Raw genomic sequence first — 21,053 nt, forward strand, 5'->3', positions numbered from 1 at the left:
CAGGTGCCAAGGTGCTGGAAAATTAAATCATGAAGTTTTATAAAAAGAGGACTTGGCCCACTGTGCACCAGTCCAGTGCTTTTTGTCCTTAGCCCAGGTAAGACTCCTTTGACATTCTCTTGTTCAAGAGTGGCTTGATGCATGGAAAGTGACAGTAATAGCCTATGTCCTGGATGCATCTGTGTGTGGTGTCTCTTGAAGCACTAACTCCAACTGCCGTCCACTCCCTGTGAATTTCTCCCAAGTTCTTGAAAGGGCTTAATTTCACAATCCTTTTAAAGCTGCTGTGATTATCCTGTTGCTTGTGCACCTTTTTCTGTGCAGGGTGACCTAGTCATTTGCGTAGAAACCCTTGTTGGCAAGTCACAAAACATTTCTTGTAGTTGGTTACCAGGTTTGCACACATCTCAGGATTTTCACTATTCTTTACAGACTTTCTCTAAATCCTAATGGTTACTTGTCTGTTGCTTGGCAACTCAAGGTTTCACCTCCCTCCATCAATTTCCTATTAAACTAATGTCTGAAGACTGGCTAAGCCACTCCATGACCTTAATGTTCTTCTTGAGCCACTCCTTTTTTGCCTTGGAGGTAGATGCTGGAAGACCCATCCATGACTTCAGGAGTTTCTTGTCCAAAGTTTTACAATCCATGGCCCCGTCCATTGGTCAATATGATGAAGTCAGCCTGTACCTTTAGCAGAGAAACTGCCCCAAAGCATGATGTTTCCACATCTGTACTTGATTGTAGTAATGGTGTTCTTAGGGTCAGCATTTACTTTCCTCCAATCATGGCTAGTCAAGATGATGCCAACAAGCTCAATTCTGGTCTCACCTGATCACCACTTTCTCCCAGGCCTTCTCTGTTCTCATTGGCAAACTTTTACATTGGCCTGTACATGTGCCTTCTTGAGGAGAGGGATCTTGCAGCATTGAAGGATTTCAATTCATGGTGGCTTATTGTGTCACCAGTGGTTTACTTGGTAACTGTGGTCCCCAACTGCCTTGAGATCAAGCTCCTCTCATGTAGTTCTGGGCAGATCCCTCACTTTTTCCCCTTACCCCATGAGGTGAAATATTGCATTGAGCTCTAGACTGAGGTTGATTGATTATTTTATATTTCTTTCATTTGCAAATAATCGCTCCAACAGTTGTCTCCTTCTCACCAAGCTTCTTGCTGATGTTCTTGTAGCCCATTCCAGCCTTGTGCAGATTTACAATTGTGTTCCTGAGGTCCTTTGACAGCTCTTTGGTCTTGCCCATGATGGTGGGGTTCGAACGGGAGATAGAGATTCTGTAGATCACTGGCTCTTGTACACATAAGTTGTTGTTAGGAGCACCTTCTTAAATGGATCTGTGTACCACATAAGCACATGACCAGTCTGTGGGAGCCGGAATTATTGTTTGTTGATAGGGGATCAAATACTAATTTAACACACTGAAAAGCAACCCAATTTATATAATGTTTTTTTAAACAATTTTTTTTAAGATCCTGTCTCTATCCTTTAAAATAAACCTATGATAGAAAATTACAGACCCTTCATTTCTTTTTAGAAAATATTAATAAGGTTAAAGCTAAAAATAAGCTGATCAGCTAATTTTAATGCAGGATGAAGCCCACAGACATGTCTGCCTGCAACAAAGATGAACCACTTAGTTTTAACAAAATTTAGTTTGGTGTCACATTATGTGACATTGGTTTCAGCAGGATTGGTGGCAAAATATTAGGGAACTGTACAAAATTAACCTAGTTCATGGCAAGATTTTAAATCTAGTATAATTTCATCTTAGTCCGATCAATTGGAAGGAAAGGATATAGAAAAATGTAAGTTTATGCCTGGTTTATGCTAAGTTGTACTTCTTTCGTTGTCAGACAAGCATTTCATGTTGGGTAATCGGAGAGTGAATCACAGATGAGAAATCGAAAAAGTACAGTGGCTTGCAAAAGTATTCGGCCCCCTTGAACTTTTGCACATTTTGTCACATTACAGCCACAAACATGAATCAATTTCATTGGAATTCTACGTGAAAGACCAATACAAAGTGGTGTACACCTGAGAAGTAGAACGAAAATCATACATGATTACAAACATATTTTTTTACAAATAAATAACTGAAAAGTGGGGTGTGTGTAAATATTCAGCCCCCTGACTCAATACTTTGTAGAACCACCTTTTGCTGCAATTACAGCTGTCAGTCTTTTAGGGTATGTCTCTACCAGCTTTGCACATCTAGAGACTGAAATCCTTGCCCATTTTTCTTGGCAAAACAACTCCAGCTCAGTCAGATTAGATGGACAGCGTTTGTGAACAGCAGTTTTCAGATCTTGCCACAGATTCTCAATTAGATTTAGATCTGGACTTTGACTGGGCCATCCTAACACATGGATATGTTTTGTTTTAAACCATTCCATTGTTGCCCTGGCTTTATGTTTAGGGTCAAAAGTCTCAAGTCTTTTGCAGAAGCCAAGAGGTTTTCTTTCCAGATTGCCCTGTATTTGGCTCCATCCATCTTCCCATGAACTCTGACCAGCTTCCCTGTCCCTGCTGAAGAGAAGCACCCCCAGAGCATGATGCTGCCACCACCATATTTGACAGTGGGGATGGTGTGTTCAGAGTGATGTGCAATGTTAGTTTTTCGCCACACAAAGCGTTTTGCATTTTGGTCTCATCTGACCAGAGAACCTTCTTCCACATGTTTGCTGTGTCCCTCACATGGTTTGTGGCAAACTGCAAACGGGACTTCTTATGGTTTTCTGTTAACAATGGCTTTCTTCTTGCCACTCTTCCATAAAGGCCAACTTTGTGCAGTGCATAACTAATAGTTGTCCTATAGACCGATTTCCCCCACCTGAGCTGTAGATCTCTGCAGCTCGTCCAGAGTCACCATGGGCCTCTTGGCTGCATTTCTGATCAGCGCTGTCCTTGTTTGGCCTGCGAGTTTAGATAGACAGCCTTGTCTTGGTAGGTTTACAGTTGTGCCATACTTTTTCCATTTCCAAATGATTGCTTGAACAGTGCTCTGTGGAATGTTCAAGGCTTTGGAAATCTTTTTGTAGCCTAAGCCTGCTTTAAATTTCTCAATAAATTTATCCCTGACCTGTCTGGTGTGTTCTTTGGACTTCATGGCGTTGTTGCTCCCAATATTCTCTTAGACAACCTCTGAGGCCGTCACAGAGCAGCTGTATTTGTACTGACATTAGATTACACACAGATGCACTCTATTTAGTCATTAGCACTCATCAGGCAATGCCTATGGGCAACTGACTGCACTCAGACCAAAGGGGGCTGAATAATGACGCACACCCCAATTTGCAGTTATTTATTTGTAAAAAATGTTTGGAATCATGTATGACTTTCGGTCCACTTCTCAAGTGTACACCACTTTGTATTGGTCTTTCACGTGGAAGTCCAATAAAATTGATTCATGTTTGTGGCTGTAATGTGACAAAATGTGGAAAAGTTCAAGGGGGTTGAATACTTTTTTTAAGCCACTGTTGATCAAATGAAGATTAAGTTTTATCTTAAAACGATTCCAGGATGTTAAAATTTACTTATACCACTTCAGCGCTGTTATTTTACAGGTGAAAATAATAATGATTTTCTAATTAATATCTATTGATGCAGGTGTTTGTTTACATTGAGCAAGTGTCATATTACTAGCTTATTTTAAAGTAGATAATTAAATCTGGCACATGACTGTTCATAAAATCGCTTTTATTCAACATTTCTTTTCATGTATGGTGCAGGTTAAACTACAGGCAGAAATCTAAGTTCTGCAAATGTGTCATTGAATTCCAGCAAATTTGGCCTAATGCTGTGACAAAATCAGGCTGGACAGACTTTTCTGAAACTAGTTTCAGCTTTTCCAATGTACGAAATGTAAAAAATATACCTGCCCACTAAACCTAATAACTGGTTGTGCAACCCTTGACAGCAACAACTGCAACTTGTCACACATGATTTTGCTGCGTAGCTCATACACACTTGCACGTATGCATGCAAAATCTGAGACACATTTAGATCTCACTAAGCTAACCAAATTTTTCTGTGCATGTCATGGGCGCTACTCAGCGGAAAGTCTGTTATTTTGGGTTGTTTGCAAAACGCAAGTGATATCACATCTTTTTTTTTTTTTTTTTTTTTTTTTTGCATTTGAGTCTTAACATGCTTAAAAAACAGCCAGGTTGTGTGGTGTGCTTGGGTGACTCTAATTAGTTGTTTGTAGATGTTAAATAGTGAATTATTAGTCTGGTATATTCCATTAAAGTGCGCCTATTATGCAATTTTAAAGGTTGCTAAAATTGCTTAATGAGTCTCTTAAAATACTTATTAGGTTTACATGTATGCAAGGTCAAAAAACACTTCAGTTTTCTCCAAAAATAGATTTAATTTGACCCCATTTCTAAATGATTCGTAAACGACTCGTGTGAAGCAATTCAAAGATTGTTTGTCTAAACCCCTCCTTTCCATGAGCCCTTACTGCTCTCACTACTCCTCAAAAATTGAGAGGTCTTTTATCTTTGTGCCGGTGTTGCGTTAAAAGGCCGGTGAGCAAAAAGGACAAACACAAACAAGTAGATAAAGCAAATGTGTATTATACAAAACTAAATAATGTAAAGAAAATGGTGCACCACAACCAAACAAAAATATATACAATATTTACAAACTATATATAATAAACGGTATGTGAATGTGAGTGAGTGGAAAATGTCCGAAGTCCATGTTTATTTTATGCATGTTATCCGAGTATACTGAGTGAGAAGTACCAGGAATATGTCCAGTCTAAGATAATCCGGTTAAAAAAATCTTCGAAAGAATATGATCTACAACAATCTCTCGTCCAAACAAATAATGCTGGTCCGCCATTACTACTCCTAAATTGACCACTGGCAGAATTAAACATTTTGACAGCGTACTGCGCATGCGTCACAATGTGGCCGCGTCTTTAATTAACCGTTGGACAGAATTTATAAATTTGACAGCGTACTGCGCATGCGTCAAGCTGTGCGCGTCTTTAACCGATTATTGGAAAGAATTTATTGAAACCTTTGCAGTACTGTACTTGGATATCTGTCTGAAGTTTAACCTGAAATCAGAATGTTGAGTAAAAGAGATATTATGAACAGTTATGTGTCAGATTTAATAATCCACTTTAAAAGAAGTTAGTAATAAGCTACTTGCTCAATGTAAACAAATCCCTGCACCAATAGATATTAATTAGAAAAGCTAAACTGAGTATTTTTACTGGGATTAGTTAATGTTCTCACCGCTGAAATAACAGCACTAAAGTGGTATAAGTACGTTTTAAATACTTCATTACAGAATTTAATTTCTTTGTAAGTTAGACAAAGAGTCTAACAGAGAGACATGTAAATGGGCTTCAACCTGAAATAATATCACTGATTAAAGCTTTTAACTATTTCTATAAACTTTTTCCTCGTCAATGATGGGAGTAACACTAGGCTAATATTAAGTGGCTGATAATATATGTTGTGCTAATCCTTCAGAAAGCAATGGCAGCAAGCGTTACATCAATTTGGCGTGTACTTAATTCACAATGTTCAAGATCTGATCATTTTGATTCCTACATTTTCTCGCACAATTTGAACTAATTTCCCTATGTTTGTTTAAATTCTGTAAATTTGCTTTGCAACAATGACCAAGAGGGGTTTTAGTCTATATAGTGTGAGTGAATGTGAGAGAGAAAGACTAAGGGACTGCTTTGCTTTGTGTAATATCCTGCCACTGAGATGTAGGGCGTCCTTTAGTGCTTGAAGAAATGAAAGAGTTGCAGCTTAAATGAACTTTAGATCATTATGGTGCCGAAGTGTAAAACAAAAATTTTTCAGTGTTAATACTAAAGATTAAAATACTAATACTAAAGTCTTGTTTTAATTAATAACAATAGGTTTCTCTTTCGCAGCACGGTGGTGTAGTAGTTAGCACTGTTGCCTTGCACCTCCAAGGTCCGGTTTCGATTCCTGGCCAGACTAGATTCCTGTCTCTGTGTGCATGGAGTTTGCATGTTCTCCCCATGCTTGGTAGGTTTCCTCTGGGTACTTTGGTTTCCTCCCACAGTCCAAAGACCTGCAGATCAGACTAATTAACGTTCCCAAATTGCCCGTAGTGTGTGAATGAGTGAGTGTGTATGTGTTTTTGCCCTGCGATGGATTGGCACCCTGTCCAGCATGTACCCCGTTTCGTGCCCTAAGCCTCATGGGATAGGCTCCAGGCCCCCCGTGACCCTGAATAAGGATAAAGCGGTAAAGACGATGAGTGAGTGAGGTTTCTTTTTTTAATTCTAATTAAAATGACGCACTGTGAGACACCTAAGACAGCGCTACAGTGAGACAGGAAGGACAGCTGATCATCCTCGCTGTGGAAGACCACGTGTAACAACACCTGCACAGGATCGGTACATCCGAATATCACACCTGCGTGACAGGTACAGGATGGCCACAACAACTGCCCGAGTCACACCAGGAACACACAATCCCTCCATCAGTGCTCAGACTGTCCGCAATAGGCAGTCCATGAGGAGGAGATGCACTGCAGTACTTCAAGCAGCTGGTGGCCACACCAGATACTGACTGGTACTTTTGATTTTGAGCCTCCCTTCATTCAGGGACACATTGTGAAACATTTTTAATTTATGTCTTATGGTGTTGACTCTTTTAGTGTTTATACAAATATTTACACATTAAGTTTACTAAAGTAAAAACAGTTGAAAGTCAGAGGACGTTTCTTTTTTTGCTGAGTATATATATAATATATAACACATTTTGGTTAAAAGAATGTTTAACGTTCATAGTGTGTGTGTCAGTAGGTGCAGAGGGCAGATGGGGTCTGGGTCACTGGAAGCACAGGCGCAGCATGTCTAGCTCCAACCATCATAAAGCTGAATCCAGCTGGAGTTGGTCCTTCTCTGGATGCCTCAGAAACCTCGCAGGGTCGGCCTTTGTCTACTGAAGCTGGCACAAAGCCTCGGGATAGGTGGAAAATGTTGTTATTAAAGGTATTTTGTATCTTATTACTGATTATCAGCACATGTCCAGTTTTAATTAAAGATCCTTCCTCGCTTCTGACCAGTTTCACTGACCTTCAGGAGAGCGTCCATTTCATCCACCTACAAAAAAAAAACCCACACACATTGTATGCTTATGTCACGTGTGTGTACGCATTCTGGCACGCAGATGAACAGGATCTCCAATCATGTTCATTATTTCAAAGTTGTTTTTGTCTTACACCTCAACAAGCTTAGTTAATTATAAGCACAAGCTCTGACTCCATAAATAGCTTGAACTATCAGTATAGAAAAACTACCTTTAACCCTGTCTGTACACAAACACCTGAACAGGCCAAGAATTAATTCTCAGTGCCTCTGTACTGAAGTTAGCTATAGCTTTGACCAACCTAAATCTATGTAAGAGTTAATTATGTACTAAACAAACCCTGTGTTTGTGTCTAATTTTATGGAATGTGAAGTAGATATACATTTGTACAATGTTCATTTTATAAGAAGTTTAAGCTTACAGCAATCTTGTTTTTAATCAATAACAATAGATTCTCATTCAATTCTAATTAAAATGACAATAAACAAAACCCAAAGCAAATGTATGTGATTTATTTAATATTTATTAATACAACATATTTTGATAAAAGAAAAATATATAAATTTTAAATAAAAAACTGGACAATTTATGTTATTTGTTTAGTATGTATTAATAAACTATATATGTACAATATATATACAATACATTTTGTAAAAATAAAATGTTAAAATTAATGGAATTTCAGTCCAAATATTTCTTCTTTTTCTTATTTCTTCTCTTCTTGTGGCTGTTGAAAATTGCTTTCAGTGTTTCCTGAAAGATAAATGGAGAGTGGTTTTAGTCTAGTGTGTGTGTGTGTGTGCGTAAGAGAGAGAGAGCGAGAGATTGCTGTGCTTTGCTCTACATACGTAAAATTTCATATACCTTTCATATACAGTGCATACTGCTATGTGACGACAAATCTAAATATGAATCAATTATAAAGTCTCATTTTTAATGAAAGATCTTTACCGGCTTCTGATCAGTTTCTCTCGCCTTCAGGAGAGAGTCCATTTCGTCGACCTACAAAAAAACACACATTATATGCATATGTCACATGTGTAAATTAAAGTGATATGCATATAAAGATTGTGTATGCATGTGTGTGTGCATGTGAGTGGGTACGCACCCTGACATGCAGATGCTCAGGATCTCCAATCATGTTCATTATTTCAAAGTTGTTTTCGTCTTGCACCAGCATCCAGGTGATCTTATTGGCCTGACTGGGGTGGATTTTTTCAACCAGGGGTAACAGATGATCGTCTGCAGAGAGAAAAGAATGGAGATAGGGAGTTTGTGAGATGTGTGTGTGTAAGAGAGGGAAAGGGTATAGTGATAAAGTGAACAGTCTGATAGACGGCGTTCAGACACATGACTCTTTCTGTGCAGCATTAATGTCTGAGAAAGCAAGAGGAGTTGAAAACAGGTGCTTGTAGATGTTTGTTCAGGGGAGTAAAAAAAGTGCATTAAAATGCTGTGCTGAGAGAGTGTGTATGAGACATATTTGTGTGTGTGTGTGTGTGTGTGTGTGTGTCTTTGTGTACTGTAGGCCTGTATATGAGTTTGAGACTCACGTGCTATCTGGACCTGGTCGTCTATCGGTGCAGACTCCAACATGTAAATCGTCAGACGCTTCATCTCAGATGTCGTGTTCATTTTGCCTAAATCATAAAAAAATAAAAATTTAAAACACAGACTCTTAGTGGTGGAGAAAAGCAGCAACACCAACTGAATATTTATCAAACCAAACTGAATATTTTGCAGGTTTATCAATACACAACTGTATTGCTTTAAACAGACAAACCTTAGTATACCTACAGTACAAAGTTCATTTCACTAAGGACATTTAAAAATAATTAATAATCATCTTACCACTGATGTAAGTCTGAATGTTTACGCGGCTGGTTGCTGCTTATTGCTGCTTTAATTGCTGATGAATGCTAAATACACTCGCTGTAGCTGTTAATCGCTTTCAGTTTTTATCTTTGTGTCGCTCTGTTACTGTCTATCGATGGTCTGAAGAGATTTCTCTTAAACACAGTATGAAGCTATCTTCGATGATGTCACAGGCGACTCGATCTAAACTTCAATTCCAAACACCCAAGCCAAGCCTGTAACTATGGCAACAGCAGTGACACTGAGTTCCGATCACTGTATTTGTGTGGAATCTTATAATTGTATGTAATGTGAAGTAGATATACAGTTGTACAATGCTCATTTTAATAAATATTGCTAGCTAATTGCCGCCTGTTTAATTCCAGATAATGTAAAATTCCTGCGTGTGATAACAGACGTATCCACAATAATGACTGTACACACCAGACGTATTATACAGGTACATTTAGGCTTCTGGACATGAGTTTTAAACTTAAAGACATTTCAGCGTTTAAGATTTTATACCTAAAGCTAATAACACAAAGTGTGGGGCTTTGATATGCGAGGGGCGTTCAAGTCAAACCGAGACTTTGTCTGGCACAATGTGTGGCACTCACAAGCTCGGGTCATGGGAAACTCATAATGTTCTTTAATTCTTGTTTAATGTAAATGACTTAAAACCAAATGATTATGTATCTTAAGTAGACTTGAGCAGAAAAGTAAGTCCCTGTGTCTGGCTGCACTAAAGCAGTTCATGTTAAAAACTCGAATGATTAACTCGCTTCTTAAATATTTATTACTTAATCTCCTCAGAAAAAAAGTTTTGAAGATCAATTGTAGGTGGTTTTCAGGACAAACTCCTTGCAGCTATGGAAATTGACAACTTTGATGCACCCTGTCACAAGCTCCACAGCGGACTGCACAATGACACACACTCCCTCACACTGCTGTAGTTTGTTCAAGTGGACAGGTGACGTGTGAAAAGTCTTTATGCTCCATAGCAAACTAAACAAAATAGCAAATACTGAAGACAATATAATAAAAATCATGGTTTCCCAGTGAGAAAAGCTGGACTGAAATGCAGCCAAATCCGCCACATGCAGCAGTGACATGCAGTACTTTGAGAATATTCCAGCAATAGGAAAATAGGCGGAGTTTGCGGAGGGGCGGCACTCGTGTTGCCCCCCAGTGGCTGAAATTTGTCACTACATTTAATCTATGTTAAGTCCCATTAAAACATTTCTCTACATATATTAAAGCTTGGGCGATATTCCGTTAACGTAAAATAATAATAATAATTCAGCGCCTTTCCCTCTTTCCCAAGGTATAAACTTTGCAGTTGTCACCGTCATCGTCATGGTAACGTCCTTGTCTCTGTGGTAATACCACTTTTGGCCACTAGAGGCGAGTTCCGTTGATCACAGTAGCTCCAGAGTCTGTTTTATGTCCTTTTGTTTCTAAAGATTATAAATTAATTGTATAAATTAATTACTATATTCACGTTTAGTTGGAAATAGTATTGAAATAAAATAAAATTAAACAAAACAAAGACAAGGGTGGGGTTTTATTTGGACCTGTTATAGATTGAGTGTAGTGACATATTTCAGCCACTGGGGGAGACAACGCCCTTCCTGCCTCCACACAAAAGCTATGAAATAAAATAATTGTAAAAAAAAAAAAAATTCTAATGATTTCTATCATTAAGTTTGTTTCGTAATAAATTATTTTTTTAGCATTTATATTATATGGTTATGGCAATTTGTAAGTAACATATTGTTAAATGACCTGAGTGCTCAAAAATGAATTTATTCCAAAACCGCAGAGCGCAATGAAATGTGTTTGCTTTTCCACTTCCTAGGAAACTGGATATTCTATATTTTCTACAAGCCTCATGTAACAACATCTGACTATGAATTATAGCTGAGCATTTTCTATTTTTTTTTCACAGGTTTTTGTTTTCTACTATCGTCTTATTTATTAATGAGTGTTTTGGTCATTTAAAAATGATTTGACTATCTGAGTGTGAGAGATATTTGTTATTTCTGTAGTCTTTAAGGAGTCCTATTCATATTCAAATTACTGTGTGTCTTTATCATTAAAGGAGTAAATATCAAAATAGATCATCTTAAAGGAAGTGATGTGGAATTACAGTAAGAGTGTCTGTTTAAATAGTCTTAATCGAAGTCTAACAATGGTCTTAGTCTTTTGTTAATGTCTTAAAGTCAAATCAATTATAGCCTTTCGTATTTATTGTGTATTTTAGGCCAATTGATGGCATGGTTGTATTTAATCAGTTTGTGTTGGTCATTCAGACGACAATCTCAGGGTGAAAATCAGTCCCATTACAACCCTGCTGATAGGAAATAATTTTTTCTAAAGCAAGGACCTGGTCATGCAAAATACGCTGGAAACACACTATTATACTGATGACGCGGTTTACTCCATGCCCAGAATCATCATCAGCATATTTAACCACACTGATGCTCCTGAGGTACAGGTCTCGTCTTTTTCACGTTAGAGATGTCAGCGGTGTTAGAGATATAGATATAGGTGTCAGGACATAGAGATTCTGTAGAACACTGGCTCTTATACACATAATAAGTTGTTGTTAGGAGCACCTTCTTAAATGGATCTGTGTACCACATAAGCACATGACCAGTCTATGGGAGCCAGAATTATTGTTTTTCTTGAGAGGGGATCAAATACTAATTTAACACACTGAAAAGCAACCCAATTTGTATAATGTTTTTTTTTAACTGATTTTTTAAAATCAAGATCCTGTCTCTATCCTTTAAAATAAACCTATGATAGAAAAATACAAACGCTTTATTTCTTTTTAGAAAATATTAATAAGGTTAAAGCTAAAAATAAGCTGATCAGCTAATTTAAATGCAATCAGTGATATTCTTGTTTCAGGATGAAGCCCACAGACATGTCTGCCTGCAACAAAGATGAACCACTTAATTTTTTTAAACAGTAATTTTACAAAATTTAGTTTGGTGTCACATTATGTGACATTGGTTTCAGCAGGATTGGTGGCAAAATATTAGGGAACTGTACAAAATTAACCAGTTCATGGCAAGATTTTAAATCTAGTATAATTTCATCTTAGTCCGATCAATTGGAAGGAGAGGATATAGAAAAATGTAAGTTTATGCCTTGTTTATGCTAAGTTGTACTTTTTTCGTTGTCAGACAAGCATTTCATGTTGGGTAATCGGAAAATGAATTACAGATGAGAAATTGAAAAAGTACAGTGGCTTGCAAAAGTATTCGGCCCCCTTGAACTTTTGCACATTTTGTCACATTACAGCCACAAACATAAATCAATTTCATTGGAATTCCACGTGAAAGAGCAATACAAAGTGGTGTACACCTGAGAAGTGGAACGAAAATCATACATGATTCCAAACATTTTTTACAAATAAATAACTGAAAAGTGGGGTGTGAGTAAATATTCAGCCCCCTGAGTCAATACTTTGTAGAACCACCCTTTGCTGCAATTACAGCTGCCAGTCTTTTAGGGTATGTCTCTACCAGCTTTGCACATCTAGAGACTGAAATCCTTGCCCATTCTTCTTTGGAAAACAGCTCCAGCTCAGTCAGATTAGATGGACAGCGTTTGTGAATAGCAGTTTTCAGATGTTGCCACAGATTCTCGATTGGATTTAGATCTGGACTTTGACTGGGCCATTCTAACACATGGATATGTTTTGTTTGCCCTGGCTTTATGTTTAGGGTCGTTGTCCTGCTGGAAGGTGAACCTCCGCCCAAGTCTCAAGTCTTTTGCAGACTCCAAGAGGTTTTCTTTCCAGATTGCCCTGTATTTGGCTCGATCCATCTTCCCATGAACTCTGACCAGCTTCCTTGTCCCTGCTGAAGAGAAGCACCCCCAGAGCATGATGCTTGTCACCATGGGCCTCTTGGCTGCATTTCTGATCAGCGCTCTCCTTGTTCAGCCTGCGAGTTTAGATAGGCGGCCTTGTCTTGGTAGGTTTACAGTTGTGCCATACTCCTTCCATTTCTAAATGATCACTTAAACAGTGCTCTGTGGGATGTTCAAGGCTTTGGAAATCTTTTTGTAGCCTAAGCCTGCTTTAAATTTCTCAATAAATTTATCCCTGACCTGTCTGGTGTGTTCTTTGGACTTCATGGCGTTGTTGCTCCCAATATTCTCTTAGACAACCTCTGAGGCCGTCACAGAGCAGCTGTATTTGTACTGACATTAGATTACACACAGATGCACTCTATTTAGTCATTAGCACTCATCAGGCAATGTCTATGGACAACTGACTCCACTCTGACTGAAGGGGGCTGAATAATGACACACACCCCACTTTGCAGTTATTTATTTGTAAAAAATGTTTGGAATCATGTATGACTTTCGTTCCACTTCTCAAGTGTACACCACTTTGTATTGGTCTTTCACGTGGAATTTCAATGAAATTGATTCATGTTTGTGGCTGTAATGTGACAAAATGTGGAAAAGTTCAAGGGGGCCGAATACTTTTTCAAGCCACTGTAGATCAAATGAAGATTGAGTTTTATCTTAAAACGATTCCAGGATGTTAAAATTCACTTATACCACTTCAGCGCTGTTATTTTTACAGGTGAAAATAATAATGATTTTCTAATTAATATCTATTGATGCAGGTGTTTGTTTACATTGAGCAAGTGGCATATTACTAGCTTATTTTAAAGTAGATAATTAAATCTGGCACATAACTGTTCATAAAATCGCTTTTATTCAACATTTCTTTTCATGTATGGTGCAGGTTAAACTACAGGCAGAAATCTAAGTTCTGCAAATGTGTCATTGAATTCCAGCAAATTTGGCCTAATGCTATGACAAAATCAGGCTGGACAGACTTTTCTGAAACTAGTTTCAGCTTTTCCAATGTACGAAATGTAAAAAATATACCTGCCCACTAAACCTAATAACTGGTTGTGCAACCCTTGACAGCAACAACTGCAACTTGTCACACATGATTTTGCTGCGTAGCTCATACACACTTGCACGTATGCATGCAAAATCTGAGACACATTTAGATCTCACTGAGCTAAACAAATTTTTCTGTGCATGTCATGGGCTCTACTTAGCATAAAGTCTGTTATTTTGGGTTGTTTGCAAAATGCAAGTGATATCACATAATTTTTTTTTCTTTTTTTGCATTTGAGTCTTAACATGCTTAAAAAACAGCCAGGTTGTGTGGTGTGCTTGGGTGACTCTAATTAGTTGTTTGTAGATTAAATAGTTAAATAGTGGATTATTAGTCTGGTATATTTCATTAAAGTGCCCCTATTATGCAATTTTAAATTTAATATTGCTTAATGAGTCTCTTAAAACAGGTTTACATGTATGCAAGGTCAAAAAACACTTCAGTTTTCTCCAAAAATAGATTTAATTTTACCCCATTTCTAAATGATTCGTAAACGACTCGTGTGAAGCAGTTCAAAGATTGTTTGTCTAAACCCCTCCTTTCCATGAGCCCTTACTGCTCTCACTACTCCTCAAAAATTGAGAGGTCTTTTATCTTTGTGCCAGTGTTGCGTTAAAAGGTCGGTGAGCAAAAAGGACAAACAAGTAGATAAAGCAAACGTGTATTAAACAAAACTAAATAAAGTAAAGAAAATGGTGCATCACAACCAAACAAAGATTTAAACAATATTTACAAACTATATATAATAAACGGTATGTGCATGTGAACGCGAGTGAGTGGAAAATGTCCGAAGTCCATGTTTATTTTATGTGTGTTATCCGAGTATACTTGAGTGAGAAGTCCGGGGAATATGTCCAGTCAAAGATAATCCGGTTAAAAAAATCTTTATCCGTTTATTAGCTCCAACCATCATAAAGCTAAATCCAGCTGGAGTTGGTCCTTCTCTGGATGCCTCAGAAACCTCGCAGGGTCGGCCTTTGTCTACTGAAGCTGGCACAAAGCCTCGGGATAGGTGGAAAATGTTATTATTAAAGGTATTTTGTATCTTATTACTGATTATCAGCACATGTCCAGTTTTAATTAAAGATCCTTCCTCGCTTCTGACTAGTTTCGCTCACCTTCAGGAGAGCGTCCATTTCATCCACCTACAAAAAAAACCCCCACACACATTGTATGCTTATGTCACGTGTGTGTACGCATTCTGGTACGCAGATGAACAGGATCTCCAATCATGTTCATTATTTCAAAGTTGTTTTTGTCTTACACCTCAACAAGCTTAGTTAATTATAAGCACAAGCTCTGACTCCATAAATAGCTTGAACTATCAGTATAGAAAAACTACCTTTAACCCTGTCTGTACACAAACACCTGAACAGGCCAAGAATTAATTCTCAGTGCCTCTGTACTGAAGTTAGCTATAGCTTTGACCAACCTAAATCTATGTAAGAGTTAATTATGTACTAAACAAACCCTGTGTTTGTGTCTGATTTTATAAAATGTGAAGTAGATATACATTTGTACAATGTTTATTTTATAAGAAGTTCAAGCTTACAGCAATCTTGTCTTTAATCAATAACAATAGATTCTCATTCAATTCTAATTAAAATGACAATAAACAAAACCCAAAGCAAATGTATGTGATTTACTTAATATTTATTATTACAACATATTTTGATTAAAGAAAATTATATAAATTTTAAATAAAAAACTGAACAATTTATGTTATTTGTTATTATTAGTATGTATTAATAAACTATATATGTACAATATATATACAATACATTTTGTAAAAATAAAATGTTAAAATTTATGGAATTTCAGTCTAAATATTTCTTCTTTTTCTTATTTCTTCTCTTCTTGTTGCTGTTGAAAATTGCTTTCAGTGTTTCCTGAAAGATAAATGGAGAGTGGTTTTAGTCTAGATACATAGTGTGTATGTGTGTGTGTGTGCGTAAGAGAGAGAGCGAGAGATTGCTGTGCTTTGCTCTACATACGTAACATTTCATATACCTTTCATATACAGTGCATACTGCTATGTGACGACAAATCTAAATATGAATCAATTATAAAGTCTTATTTCTAATGAAAGATCCTTACCGGCTTCTGATCAGTTTCTCTCGCCTTCAGGAGAGAGTCCATTTCGTCGACCTACAAAAAACACACATTATATGCATATGTCACATGTGTAAATTAAAGTGATATGCATATAAAGATTGTGTATGCATGTGTGTGTGCATGTGAGTGGGTACGCACTCTGACACGCAGATGCTCAGGATCTCCAATCATGTTCATTATTTCAAAGTTGTTTTCGTCTTGCACCAGCATCCAGGTGATCTTATTGGCCTGACTGGGGTGGATTTTTTCAACCAGGGGTAACAGATGATCGTCTGCAGAGAGAAAAAAATGGAGATAGCGAGTTTGTGAGATGTGTGTGTGTAAAAGAGGGAAAGGGTATAGTGATAAAGTGAACAGTCTGATAGACGGCGTTCAGACACAAGACTCTTTCTGTGCAGCGTTAATGTCTGAGAAAGCAAGAGGAGTTGAAAACAGGTGCTTGTAGACGTTTGTTCAGGGAAGTAAAAAAGTGCATTAAAATGCTGTGCTGCAGAGCAGGAGTGTGTATGAGACATATTTATGTGTGTGTGTGTGTGTGTGTGTGTGTGTGTGTTTGTGCACTGTAGGCCTGTATATGAGTTTGAGACTCACGTGCTATCTGGACCTGGTCGTCTATCGGTGCAGACTCCAACATGTAAATCGTCAGACGCTTCATCTCAGATGTCGTGTTCATTTTGCCTAAATCATGAAAATAAAAATTTAAAACACAGACTCTTAGTGGTGGAGAAAAGCAGCAACACCAACTGAATATTTATCAAACCAAACTGAATATTTTGCAGGTTTATCAATACACAACTGTATTGCTTTAAACAGACAAACCTTAGTATACCTACAGTACAAAGTTCATTTCACTAAGGACATTTAAAAATAATTAATAATCATCTTACCACTGATGTAAGTCTGAATGTTTACGCGGCTGGTTGCTGCTTATTGCTGCTTTAATTGCTGATGAATGCTAAATACACTCGCTGTAGCTGTTAATCGCTTTCAGTTTTTATCTCTGTGTCGCTCTGTCACTGTCTATCGATGGTCTGAAGAGATTTCTCTTAAGCACAGTATGAAGCTATCTTCGATGATGTCACAGGCGACTCGATCTAAACTTCAATTCCAAACACCCAAGCCAAGCCTGTAACTATGGCAACAGCAGTGACACTGAGTTCCGATCACTGTATTTGTGTGGAATCTTATAATTGTATGTAATGTGAAGTAGATATACAGTTGTACAATGCTCATTTTAATAAATATTGCTAGCTAATTGCCGCCTGTTTAATTCCAGATAATGTAAAATTCCTGCGTGTGATAACAGACGTATCCACCATAATGACTGTACACACCAGACGTATTATACAGGTACATTTAGGCTTCTGGACATGAGTTTTAAACTTAAAGACATTTCAGCGTTTAAGATTTTATACCTAAAGCTAATAACACAAAGTGTGGGGCTTTGATATGCGAGGGGCGTTCAAGTCAAACCGAGACTTTGTTTTTCAAAATGTCTGACAGTCACAAACTCAGGTCACGGGAAACTCATAATGTTCTTTAATTCTTGTTTAATGTAAATGACTTAAACTTAAAACCAAATAAAACCAAATGATCAAACTTAAAACCAAATGATTATGTATCTTAAGTAGACTTGAGCAGAAAAGTAAGTCCCTGTGTTTGGCTGCACTAAAGCAGTTCATGTTAAAAACTCGAATGATTATCTCGCTTCTTAAATATTTATTACTTAATCTCCTCAGAAAAAAAGTTTTGAAGATCAATTGTAGGTGGTTTTCAGGACAAACTCCTTGCAGCTATGGAAATTGACAACTTTGATGCACCCTGTCACAAGCTCCACAGCGGACTGCACAATGACACACACTCCCTCACACTGCTGTAGTTTGTTCAAGTGGACAGGTGACGTGTGAAAAGTCTTTATGCTCCATAGCAAACTAAACCAAATAGCAAATACTGAAGACAATATAATAAAAATCATGGTTTCCCAGTGAGAAAAGCTGGACTGAAATGCAGCCAAATCCGCCACATGCAGCAGTGACATGCAGTACTTTGAGAATATTCCAGCAATAGGAAAATAGGCGGAGTTTGCGGAGGGGCGGCACTCGTGTTGCCCCCCAGTGGCTGAAATTTGTCACTACATTTAATCTATTTTAAGTCCCATTAAAACATTTCTCTACATATATTAAAGCTGGGGCAATATTCCGTTAACGTAAAATAATAATAATAATTCAGCGCCTTTCCCCCTTTCCCAAGGTATAAACTTTGCAGTTGTCACCGTCATCGTCATGGTAACGTCCTTGTCTCTGTGGTAATACCACTTTTGGCCACTAGAGGCGAGTTCCGTTGATCACAGTAGCTCCAGAGTCTGTTTTATGTCCTTTTGTTTCTAAAGATTATAAATTAATTGTATAAATTAATTACTATATTCACGTATAGTTGGAAATAGTATTGTAAATAAAATTAAACAAAACAAAGACATGGGTGGGGTTTTATTTGGACCTGTTATAGATTGAGTGTAGTGACATATTTCAGCCACTGGGGGAGGCAACACCCTTCCTGCCTCCACACAAAAGCTATGAAATAAAATAATTGTAAAAAAAAAAAAAAAATTCTAATGATTTCTATCATTAAGTTTGTTTCGTAATAAATTATTTTTTTAGCATCCATATCATATGGTTATGGCAATTTGTAAGTAACATATTGTGGCGTTTTTACGCCCGAAAGGATGGTGGAGAGACGAGTTATTAATTTGCTGCCCAATGCAAATGGCTGGGAGTACTTTATTGACTCACACAAGGTAACCAGCAGCATAACAACAACACCCACATCACACATATCCTGGCTGAAGCCACTAAACCAAATACCTTTCCCCAACAGGGTGAACACATAACAGCCCCTCCCGCAAAGCATGATGGTTCCCAAGCGAAACCCCGCCCCCGTCACACTGCCCCCACCCGAGCTGTGACCGTCCCCGGTCACCATGGCTCAGTCCAACAGACGTGACGGTGGTCGGCGCCGGCGTTGGGAACGCCGGAGTCTGGTTGCGGAGGAAGAGGGCCCGTCGCCCTCCTCCTGAGGCGGACTGGCCTCCACAGCATTCGACGATGCCCTGGCGTGGGGCTGATAAGGAGCCAGACGATCCCGGTGGAGCACGACCAGTCGCGACCGCCCCGCCAACCGCACCCGGTAGACCACGTCAGAGAGCTGTGCGACGACCGTGCAGGGGCCCACCCAGTGCGACATAAGCTTAGGTGAGAGCCCCCTTTTCCTTCCGGGGGAATACACCCAAACTTGCTCCCCAGCAGCAAAGTCTCGCCCCCGGCTGTGCGTATCGTACACACGGCGCTGCTTAACCCCGGCGTCCGCCAAGTGTCTACGCGCCAATTCGTGGACACGGAACAGTTTGTCTTTTAATAAACAAAAATACTCCACACCTGGTTTCGTGGGTAAATCCACTTGTGGGGGGGACCCGAACACTAGATCCACAGGCGTGCGCAACTCGCGACCGAACATCAACGCAGCTGGCGTCAGCTGCGAGGACTCCTGCACCGCTGTACGATACGCCCAAAGCACGAGAGGCAAATGCTCGTCCCAATCTTTTTGCCGGTCGCTGGTAAGCACGGCGAGTTGGGTGGTGAGTGTTCGGTTGAACCGTTCCACGAGGCCGTCACTTTGTGGATGCAGGGGCGTGGTGCGGGTCTTTTTTACTCCGAGGCGCTCGCACACCGCCGCAAACACCTCCGCCTCGAAGTTACGCCCCTGATCGCTGTGCAACTGCTCCGGGACGCCGAATCGACTGAACACCTCGTCCACCAGCACTCGAGCCGTGGTGGAAGCGCTCTGATCTGGAACAGCGAACGCCTCCGGCCACTTCGTAAAATAATCCATGGCCACCAGCACATAACGATTCCCGCGATCAGAGACGGGAAACGGCCCCAGAATGTCCACGCCCATACGTTCCATGGGCGCCCCCACTCGAAAGTCTTGCAAGGGTGCTCGTGAGCGCTGGGTAGGGCCCTTCTTTGCCGTGCAGACATCGCATCTGTGAACAAAAAGTTCGCTATCAGTATGACAACCCGGCCAGTAGAACCGAGCACGCAACCGCCGCAGTGTCTTAGTTACCCCAAAGTGTCCCGAACCTGCGTGCCCATGAACCATCCCCAGCACACATGCCCGCAAAGTCCGCGGCACCAGCAGCTGAAAAGATTCGCCAGCGCCACAGGGCCGTTCCCACTGGCGGTAGAGTAAGCCCCCCCGCAACGCTAGTCGGTGAAACTGCGAGTGGAGAGCTTTTTCTTCTGGACCCAGGTGGGCAATGGCGGCATAATCCGGTCTCTGGCCCGCGTTAACCCAACCTAATACCCGCTGCAGCGCCGGGTCCTTCTCCTGTTCGTCCATTAGCTGCTCGCAGTCCATCTGTGGCACAGGCGAAACGACCACCGGCGATGGTTTAGGTGTCGCAGTGACTCGGCTGCACGCCGGCTCGGACGGCCGATTACCGACGGGGGCTTCGGAAGACTGCGCAGGGAGAATGTTCTGGTTCACGGGGGTCGGGGTGTGTTCGCTGTCGTGACCACCCACACGCTCTTCAGCCCGCTCGCAGTGTCGACAACGCTCCTTGCTACACGGCCGGCGGGATAAAGCGTCCGCGTTACCATGCAGTTTTCCAGCTCGGTGCTGGACGGTAAAGTCATAGTCCTGCAACCGCTCTAACCAGCGCGCCAACTGCCCCTCGGGCTCTTTAAAACTAAGTAGCCACACCAGCGAAGCGTGATCGGTCCGCAGCGAGAAGGATTGCCCGTATAAATATGGCCTAAAATGTTTTAGAGCCGCGACGACCGCTAGCAGCTCGCGCCGCGTGACGCAGTAATTCTTCTCCGGTCCAGACAACGCGCGGCTGAAGTAAGCGACAACACGCTCTTCGCCCCCGGCAACCTGAGACAGGACGGCTCCCAGCCCTACATCGCTCGCGTCCGTGTCGAGAATAAACGTGCGAGCTATATCAGGATACTCGAGAACGGGCGACGTAACCAGAGCT

General features: G+C 39.9%; 2 long non-coding RNA genes across 2 annotated transcripts; both read right to left on the reverse strand.

Moving 5' to 3' along the window:
• Window positions 1-8,269: 8,269 nt before the first annotated feature.
• Window positions 8,270-9,040, reverse strand: LOC128506426 (uncharacterized). Its single transcript, XR_008355712.1, has 3 exons — window positions 8,962-9,040; window positions 8,664-8,750; window positions 8,270-8,352 (listed from the first exon to the last, which is right to left on the reverse strand). It is a non-coding gene; the product is annotated as an uncharacterized LOC128506426 (long non-coding RNA).
• A 7,161-nt stretch (window positions 9,041-16,201) lies between these two features.
• On the reverse strand, window positions 16,202-17,025 carry LOC128505761 (uncharacterized). The gene is made up of 3 exons (XR_008355612.1): window positions 16,906-17,025; window positions 16,610-16,696; window positions 16,202-16,290 (listed from the first exon to the last, which is right to left on the reverse strand). It is a non-coding gene; the product is annotated as an uncharacterized LOC128505761 (long non-coding RNA).
• Window positions 17,026-21,053: the final 4,028 nt, after the last annotated feature.

This window comes from Clarias gariepinus, chromosome 2 (assembly GCF_024256425.1).
Source record: "Clarias gariepinus isolate MV-2021 ecotype Netherlands chromosome 2, CGAR_prim_01v2, whole genome shotgun sequence".
NCBI classification, from domain to species: Eukaryota; Metazoa; Chordata; class Actinopteri; order Siluriformes; family Clariidae; genus Clarias; species Clarias gariepinus.